The sequence below is a fragment of the Macrobrachium rosenbergii genome, chromosome 33 (assembly GCF_040412425.1).
Source record: "Macrobrachium rosenbergii isolate ZJJX-2024 chromosome 33, ASM4041242v1, whole genome shotgun sequence".
Classification (NCBI taxonomy): domain Eukaryota; kingdom Metazoa; phylum Arthropoda; class Malacostraca; order Decapoda; family Palaemonidae; genus Macrobrachium; species Macrobrachium rosenbergii.
Genome location: NC_089773.1, coordinates 12,138,333 through 12,148,257, shown reverse-complemented (window position 1 = coordinate 12,148,257; position 9,925 = coordinate 12,138,333). Strand labels below are relative to the sequence as shown.

Below are 9,925 nucleotides of genomic sequence, written 5' to 3'. Positions count from 1 at the left end.
TAAGAGCAGTTTCCTCAATGCCCCACATTTTGGTATTAAGAATAAAGGCTTTTGTACACATGTTTAAGAATGCTATATTTAATCCCATTAGCTGGACAATTAAGAAGTTCTTTCAATATTCAGTGACTAGTTATTTACATCAAATTTTCCTTCATTTACTATATTTGTTCTGTATTTGTTCTGTAGAATTTTAAGATTAAGCATTTTTAGCATTAAGCATTTCTAGCATTAAGCATTTTTATTAAGCATTTCTAGCATTAAGCATTTCTAGCATTAGTTTTATGTTGTATCTATCTTAAAGGCCGGATATGTAAATATAACCGGATATAAAATTATATTTACAACTAGTTTTGAGTTTTAATCTTAATTTTTCAAGTTGTAAAATAATCTTAGCTTAAAACCTGGACTTGAAAATTTCCAAACCTTCACCAAACCTTCGAATTAAGCACAGATCTTGCCAGAATATAAAGTCATTTTCAAGTTATAAAATTATAGTAGTTTCAGGTATAGAAAAAGTAAAAAAACTATTTTCTTTTAAATAATATTACCAGAGTGTACATAAGGTCTGACTTCTGGTTTCTGTATATTAACTGGTCTAGGGTAAACTAAAAAAAATAGATATTTCGTTCTGGAATTCATGTATAGAAAACTATTCAGTTCGCAAGTGACATTAGTGAAGGTAAGAACTCCATGATTACAGGTGCATCATTAAGTGCAATTTATTGATGAGTCAGTTAACACCTTTGGACCATCACAGTAAGACAAACTTCGGACCATAAGTGAAGTATATCAGTACACTAGGCCCCAGTCTCACCTCGTTTAAAAACTTGTTTTGGAGTAGATGCAATAAACAAGAGTTCTCGAGAATCTTGAGTTATAGTTGGCGCTGTCACTGTCAACTATTCCAGTAAGTTTCCTGGAAGCAAAAAACTGCGGCAGAAATTGTGACAAATAAAAGATTTTAAGATTCTTAATAAAAGTAAAATATAGTTTTGTCTTAAATGGAATGATTTTACATTAGATTAATTTTTCCTTAAACAGACCAAACAAAGTTTAATAATCATAACTATTGACAACTGAATTCAGTTTTAAAATATGAACACAAAAGCTATAATTAACATTGAGTTACGTTAACTTGAATTAACAAATTGAGGCTATACTTTACGTGAAATAGTTAAAAAATATCAAAAGTTTTTAGTTATAAGAGTTAAATTTTAATGCTGAATGTTAAAAATAATGAATTACCAAAAAAGCTACGTTAATTTTTCTAACAACATTTCTAAGTTATTAACTTAAAGTACAGGTTACAGAAGAAATATGGAAATAAGTTACTGAACTTAGAATAATGAAAATTAATTTAAGTAAGATGAACTTAAAGCTCAAAATCCTGTATGAACAAGCAAATACAAAAATTTATTTAAAGTCAATAAAAAAGCTAAATTCTATAAAAGCATTTTAAAAGTTTAACATAAGCAATTAAGTTTAAAATCACAAACAAAACAAGACCTCAGTCTTGACTGAAAAATGGCTACACTGATCTAATACCTGAAAAGGAAAGTGATTAGTAACCTTCCATGCACATGTCCATAGGTCTTACGACCTAGGGACACTGGGCATGGAAGGGGCCTCCACCCCTACAGGGGCACCAGCCCCCATAGGGGTGGAGGTAGAAGAAAGTAGTTTGTCTTACCTAGGTTTCATGGATCCAGACTTGGGAAAGGAAGATGTCCATTTCAGTGTAGCTTGAAACTAAATTTAACTTGCTTCAGTAATTTTAGACTTCAGTTTCTAACAAGCGTAGTTGGCTCCAAGTGGTTTGGATTCCACGAGAATCTGGAAGGAGATTTATACTGTTACAACAGATTGTTTGGCTGTAATTAAAGTAAAACTATGGCCATTCATATCTTGACAGGGCAGATAATAGCTTCAAAATGCCGAAGGGTTTAACACTTAAAAGTCAATCGAGATTTTAACAAGCACATTCTAATTTACATTTATAGAACAGCTACACAATGCTAACCTTTACAGCCCACAAAAAAAACCCTGATCCTGGAAAACATCAGATTTGTAGCACAGAAATAAATGATCCTTGTCGTCTCGAATTCCAAAATCTAGGAGTGAGAAAATAAACGAATGAAGAATGTTATATGACAGCCACAATTTACAGAATATTGACTGAAAACTAAGATTACCACAAACAAGTATTTGTCGTTTATGAATAGCTGTAATTTTATTATAATTAAAACATGTTTTAGTCTATACTGTAAACTTAGTGAAACTAAGCTGAAACTAAGCAAAAAATAAAGTTACAATATTCAATTAAAATTTAGATTTTTGGAGAAAAAACAATTGGCAAGAAGCTCCATACTAAATGGAAAACGCTATTACCAAAGCAGGAAATAAACTTCACAAAATTATTCAAATTAGATAAAAAGATTAAAAAACTAACGAGACAGTCTTAGCACAACCTGGGAAAGTCACCAAACTTCACGTGGGTTTATACCATCCTTCAGATCACCAAAATCCAATCCTCCTCAGACCTAGACCATCCTTGAAAGCATCAATCTCCAATCGTTCACGTAGAGCCAGACCATCCTTGAAAGCACCAATCTCCAATCGTTCACGTAGACCCAGACCATCCTTGAAAGCATCAATCTCCAATCGTTCACGTAAACCCAGGCCATCCTTGAAAGCGCCAATCTCCAATCGTCCACGTAGACTTAGACCAATCTTGAAAGCACCAATCTCCAATTGTCACGTGGGTTTAGAACACAGAACTCTAGACGTAAATCCAACCGCAACAGACTCTTATTCCTCCTCAGGTCGTGAAGAATCGTCGACGGAACTTAGCAGGAACTTTGTGATATGCTTCGTTGTTCCCGAAGCGAAAACTGAATTTTTCCAGGGATCTACTTCCCTAGAAACCACTTCGTCCCTGGTGACGTCATCATCAAGGACCGTGGAGTGAAGGAGTCACTTCTCTTGCGACTTGAAAGTAAAGAAAACGGGATCCTTGTTTACGTTTAAGGGGAGACTCTAAATGAATCTGTTTGATTCTGCGGTTTTTGACTTCTCGTTTTCTTCGATAGAGTTGTCTTCTATTTGTCATTACAGAAAACCTTATTTAGTCATTGCTAATGCATTAAGCGTTTATATTCTTCGATTAATGTATAATTAGGCATCAATTGACTAATTACATATAAATCGTTGCTTAGGAGAGTATGAAGCTAATTCATTATTTGCTTAATAACTTTTTAATTATCAGCTTTACGATGCAAATTTAATGCTTTTATCGTCCATTTCTGAATACCAGCCCCGTCTCTCTCTCTCTCTCTCTCTCTCCGTTCTCTCTCTCTCTCTCTCTCTCTCTCAATCCTGTCTTTTTTTCTACAGCTCTGTAAACCTATTGGTCTAATTCTCATGTCATCAACTCATTTTAACATTCGGTTCCCCCTAAGTTAAGTATCCTCTGCTCTCTCTCTCTCTCTCTCTCTCTCTCTCTCTCTCTCTCTCTCTCTCTCTCTCTCTCTCTCTCTTCCTGGAAGTCGTTTCCTTAAAGGGCACCGTCGTATAAATAACAAGCCCCATCATGGGGGGCAATTTCCCAGACGATTTCACATGGGAGCAGCTTCATCAGATCCAATCTTCTCTCTGTTTCGCGTTGATAACACGACTCGGGTAGCAAATAATCCCAGCACTTGCAGTAGCATCGCAGGTATGTGTGTTTGTATGTGTGTGTGTGTGTGTATACATACATACATACATACATACATACATACATACATACATACATACATACCGATCGCCATACCTGATATCTGATTGAAGGTCCCAGCGGAGAACTTTTAATACCTCTCAATTGTCAATTGCACCCTTTTTCAATTCTCTTTCGTCGAGGGACAAAGAGAGAGAGAGAGAGAGAGAGAGAGAGAACGCAAAAGTAATCACAGCAAATGGAAAAAAGGGATGGGGAGAGATTTATATACTCTAATAAAGGAGAGGAATTGGCCAAAAGAGAAAATTAGGGGGAAGGAGAAAGGTTCCCCCAGGGTCTGTTGTCATCTAAACTCGCAGAGTTAGCTGGCAATTACATCATCCAGGTGATTGTTGAGTGGGGAGTCCTTCATTGTATGGAGGAAATTGTTCAGATTACAATGAAGAATTCGAGGTCATATGTTCTCACTCTTCTTTATGAGCCCGCCTGGATTTCGAGTTATAAAATGTATTCAAATAAATTTATGTTCGAATATGATCGTGGACATTAATAAGATTATGGTACATTGCAATGAGGAAATTCGGATCAGTGACTGGCGATGCAGAAAATTGCAAAGATACAGGGTTGTATATATACATACTGTGTGTATATATATACATAAATATATATATATATACATACACTTTTCTTTATCACTTCCTACACCACCAACCACTAATCCCAATTTCCTCATTGCAACATAATCACAACTCTGCAATATCAAAGGACTTATCTAAATACAACGAGTGTATGAATACATTACATCATACGACCCACCCAGACCCATAAACAAAAAGGGGACATTATGACTTCCAATCCTTCATTGTAATCTGGACATTTTCCGCCGTACAATGAAGGACTCCCATTCAACAATCATCTGGGTGATACAATGTCATATATTGTCCTTCTAAGTCTAAGTTTAAATGACAACAGATCCCTGGGGGAGACCTCCCCCCCCTCTCTCTCTCTCTCTCTCTCTCTCTCTTTTTTGTCTCTCGATGAAAGGGAATTGAAAGAGGGTGTAATTGACAATTGTGAGGTATTACAGTTCTTTGCTGAGACCTTCAATCAGATACCAGGTTATGGTGATCTGTCTAATTGAAAAATGAAAGTCAGTTAATGAACAAACTTTTTTAATATGTATATATATATATAGATAAATAGTTAGACAGGTAGATAGATAGGCATACAGATAGATGGATAGATAGATAGATAGGTAATGTGATTATGTGCATTTGCAGTTTACTGATACCTTTTCATTCAGTTTCCATAATATGGACTTCCATACCTTTAATTTCTCTCTCTCTCTCTCTCTCTCTCTCTCTCTCTCTCTCTCTCTCTCTCTCTCTCTCTCTCTCTGTCTTAAGACAGATTTATCAATGATTATATCTAGCATATTTTATTCATCATTTAGCTCTTAATAATAATAATAATGGTACCACACCATTCTAATTACCCACACTCCCTCTCACTCTCTCTCTCTCTTAAGATTTATATCTAGCATATTCTAATCACCATTTGGCTCCTGGTAATAATGATAATAATAATAATAATAATAATAATAATAATAATAATAATAATAATAATAATAATAATACCACACCATTCTAATTACACTCACACCCCAAAGAATGCTTTACTCCAGAGCAAAAGGGAAACTCACCTCACCCCTATCTCTCATGCCTTATTCATGCCCATTACCATTCCGAAATGAGTCTTCTGTAGAGCTAATTCGAGGGTGAATGTATTATGACGCCGAGAGCCGCGGTCAAAGCATTCCTGCGTTCCTCGTATTTTGGCATTTTTGTGTCCTATTCTTTTTTATTTATTTATTATTCATTTCTTTTACTGTACCTCCTCTCATATTAGCTTACTTCCATCTCGCTAGCAACCCACTCTTAACAAATGTTTCGTATTGCAATTGGTTTGTGGTTTTCCTCCCGTTACACCTTTCAAACCTTTCACTGTCAGTCTCCTTTCCAAAGCTGAATGACCTCATAGGTCCCAGTGATTGGCCTATGGCCTAAACTCTATATTCTGTTCAAGGGAATTTCATCTAATAAAGGTTGTTCACGGAAACACAGGGTAAAAGATTGATGTCCAAATTACCTTTGAAACAGCATCTAACTTTACAAAAAAAGAAATTACCAAAACATAACTGCACAGAGAGAGAGAGAGAGAGAGAGAGAGAGAGAGAGAGAGAGAGAGAGAGAGAGAGAGACTCGGAACATATTCTTTTTCTCTGTTTTTGCTGAATTTTTTAATGAAGATTTTTTTTAAATTTGACTTTGGAATAACCAGATTAAATTTAACTTTGCCTCAAATAATTATGAATAAAATTTATTTTAATTTTTAAAATTCTATGTTATTGTCATCCTGTTTCTTGTATTTTATTAGTTTTTTAGTTTTCCGTAAAAGAAAACTATTGAGACGGCTTTGTCTGTCCGTCCGCACTTTTTCTGTCCGCCCTCAGATCTTAAAAACTACTGAGGCTAGAGGGCTGCAAATTGGTATGTTGATCATCCACCCTCCAATCATCGAACATACCAAACTGCAGCCCTCTAGCCTCTGTAGTTTTTATTGTATTTAAGGTTAAAGTTAGCCATAATCATGCGTCTGGCAGCTATATAGGATATCCCACCATCGGGGCGTTGTTAAAGATTCATGGTCCGCGGCTCATACAGCATCACACCGAGGCCACCGAAAGATAGATCTATTTTCGGTGGCCCTGATTATACGCCGTAGCGGCTGTACAGAAAACTCGATTGCGCCCAAGAAACTTCGGCGCATTTTTTACTCGTTTATATCCGTCTTTGTGTTAGAATTCTTTATCAGTACACAGCGTGATGTGTACTACACACACCTGAATATATTATGAGATAAAACGAGAAAATTAGAACGTCAGAATATACCAGAGGTTCGTGAGTTTAAAGCACTTTGCCAATTCGAGACTGGAACTGACAATCCAGCAGTCGTCATGGAAACTGGAGTATTTTTAGTTGGTAATTTGTCGTTCTAGTTCCCTGGAAAAGATGGAACTTGGAGACCAGCTCAAAACCTGTTGTTCTGAGATGGCTTTTAATTTCGTGATATATATCTGCTCTTTGGAAATGTTAATTTTGGAATGCCAGATGACAAAAAGATTATGAATATGAGGAAGGCAAAATTGAAATCATCATTTAGAAACAATACTTAAATATTAAATATAATATACTGCTCCAATTATGGTAAAACATATTATGCATAGGCTACGTAACAATGAATATAAAAATGACAACTTTGATAATAATTAGCAAAAAACTCCTCTTAAAATCTTCATATGATATTCCATCGACCCTAAAACAAAAATACGTCTCTGAGCATAGATTAGGATCCTCTATACAGGTCAGGATTCGACGAGTCACTGATGAGACGTACTAAGCATTGAGAATAGAAATCCACCGATTTTGTGATGATATGAAAAGCCAGTTGTGATCTGGGAACTTATATTTTGATATTGAACTTCAAGTCACTGGTCTTTCTACCCACTACAGTCGACAAACAACCAGGTGCTTGTTATCCTTCCTAGGTCAGTAGGGCGATGTATACATGAATGTTGGTCGAAGTGTTTCAACTCCTTTTTTGGGGGGAGTCAAAATCAGGACCTCTCGTTGGAGCCACTAACATGTTAACCTTTGAACCTTGATAAGAGTTTTCCAGTTGCATAGCTTGACAGGAAATTAGCAATCATTAGTATTACAGTTGTATTACTATAGAAACCTTTCATATGTCAAACAGGCTGTACATACAATATATATATATATATATATATATATATATATATATATATATATATATATATATATATATATATATATATATATATATATATATATATATATATATATATATATATATATATATATTATATACACACATGTATATAAAGTATTTTACCAGCAAATTGTGAAATCAGTATTCTTTAGAAAGCCTAGACACCTAAACAATACCTTACAATTTTCATTATAGTATTACATTCTTCTGAATCGTTCTGACATCATCATACATTTCCCTATTTCCAGTGGAGTCAAAACTCTCTTGAAAAACAAAGTAATGTTTCTCATATCATCCACGTAACAAATGACAGTAAAGAGATCCCTTCACTCATCCCAGATCCGTCTCCATCTTTCCTCTTCATTCCGTTTATTCCCAACCCTTCTGCTCCTCTTGGAAGCATCAGTGATGAGATGATGAAAACAAATGACTCAGGGGGGGCGTGTGGGAAAGACTGAGATTTAAAGGCACCCTGTCGTACCAGATCCCTTCACTGGCCTAAAATGGAAAACTGCAGTGTCTGCAAAATTGTCGAAATTGAGATATATTCCAGCTATTGGGCTCGTGAAACACTAATACACGAGTTACTGCAGTTTCAGAATGATTCTTCTTCAATGCTTTCCACGAGTATTTAGGGGGTCACATTTGCAGTATCTGCAAAAGCATCATCTGCCATTTTTCTGAGTTTTGTATTCTTGCAGATACTGCAGTCTTCATTTTAGGGCAGTACAGCGACCTGGAAAGTAAAGTACATCCTTTATCATTCCTATTATTAGAATTTAAAATGCTTCTTCTCTCATTTCACCTATATTTTATAAGCATCTAAAACATTGTAATCAGCTTACTCTTTGGTAAGTTAAATTTGCAAGATGTTTCCTTAAGTTAAAAAACCTTTCATGGGCTGGTTAGTTCTATCTCTTATCGAAATTCCTATTTACTCAGCTAATTACTTCCTTTATGCATAATTAAAACTTGAAAGCAATTCGTTTTCATCTATCCAATGCCAGATTTACCACCTATGACCATTTCCAAGCACCGACCTGCCAAATCAAAATTTGCTAAACAGGCAACACTGACGCCATCTGTTGTCGACAACTGCAACTATGGAAGCACCGTTGTTAGGACGACACAGTAATGTGGACACAAACTTTTCTTATATCATTACCGAAGACTAACTACCGTAATAACTTTAAGATAAAAATAAAACATTTCCTTAGAAATTATGTTAACTTGTGAAGGCTAAATGTGGCGTAAAAAAGGGTTTATTCTTGAAATTCCTCGTTTCAAAATGACGTCAAACTCGGCTCACTTGACAACATAATGGCCGACGTATGTAAACAAGTCGTTCTTTTAAATTTAGCTCCGACCGAGCAATGATTAAAAAGGGTTGCAAGACGTTGTACTGGGGTTCTTTTAATAATGAAGGAAACTTCCTACCATGATTGCAGCCTTCTTTGTGCAATAGGTAGCCACCATTATGCAAAACCTTTTAATCTTTTAAACCTAAAAGAACGGATACCCTTCTTGAATGGAGAAGGCTTGCCCGTTGCCATGGTAACTGGCGCTTATATTTGTAAAATCTTGGCCAAGGATTATGGAGTACACTGACTGATTGAATATTCTATTTTGGAGAAAAAATCATTAATTTTAAACTAAGAAAACTCTAAAGTAATACCAGTAATTAAATAAAGTTATGGAGAAGCTGGATTAATAATAAATAAACTAAAAATATAGAAAATTGTGAGAAAATTGGCAGCTGAATATTAGCTATAAGGAAGAGATACTAGTCTCTGTGACGATAAAGTAAAATGACTAACTGGCAACTTATTGCCAAAATTAAATGCAAAGCGATAATTATCAGAATTCATTTGTCATGAATACATTAAATAACTTTGTGCGGCATTTTATATCGAAAGTATTTCAATAAATACGAGTATAGGTAGAGCCAATTTCGGTTGGATTCAAATTTAAAATCATTTATTTGGCGAATAAGGAAAAACTAAGAAAAAACCCATAGATGGCAACGCTATTCTATATAAATTTTGGCTTCTAGTTTGGATAAAATTTCTCTAGTTCAGAAGAATCTAAATAAATACTCAGCTTATATGTATAAAAAAGTTTAACGTAAAATCATTATTTCTCAATATACAGCATAACCACTTTCGAGTGTGTGTTTCACTATGTCTTAATTTTAAGTTTTCCAATTTTATTTAATAAAAAAATATGTCAGTATACAGCCTATTGGTGGGTGTCAGAAATGATGGAATTATTCCAGATATTCTAGATATTATAAATATCTTTTACCTAGCAATTATCACAAATATTCTAGATATTATTAGTGTCTTTAACCTAGCAATT

General features: G+C 34.9%; 1 long non-coding RNA gene across 1 annotated transcript; it reads right to left on the bottom strand.

Annotated features, from left to right (window-relative positions):
- Nucleotides 1-621: 621 nt before the first annotated feature.
- LOC136855755 (uncharacterized) lies at nt 622-2,906 on the bottom strand. The gene is made up of 4 exons (XR_010858121.1): nt 2,469-2,906; nt 2,021-2,111; nt 1,691-1,833; nt 622-930 (listed from the first exon to the last, which is right to left on the bottom strand). It is a non-coding gene; the product is annotated as an uncharacterized lncRNA (long non-coding RNA).
- Nucleotides 2,907-9,925: the final 7,019 nt, after the last annotated feature.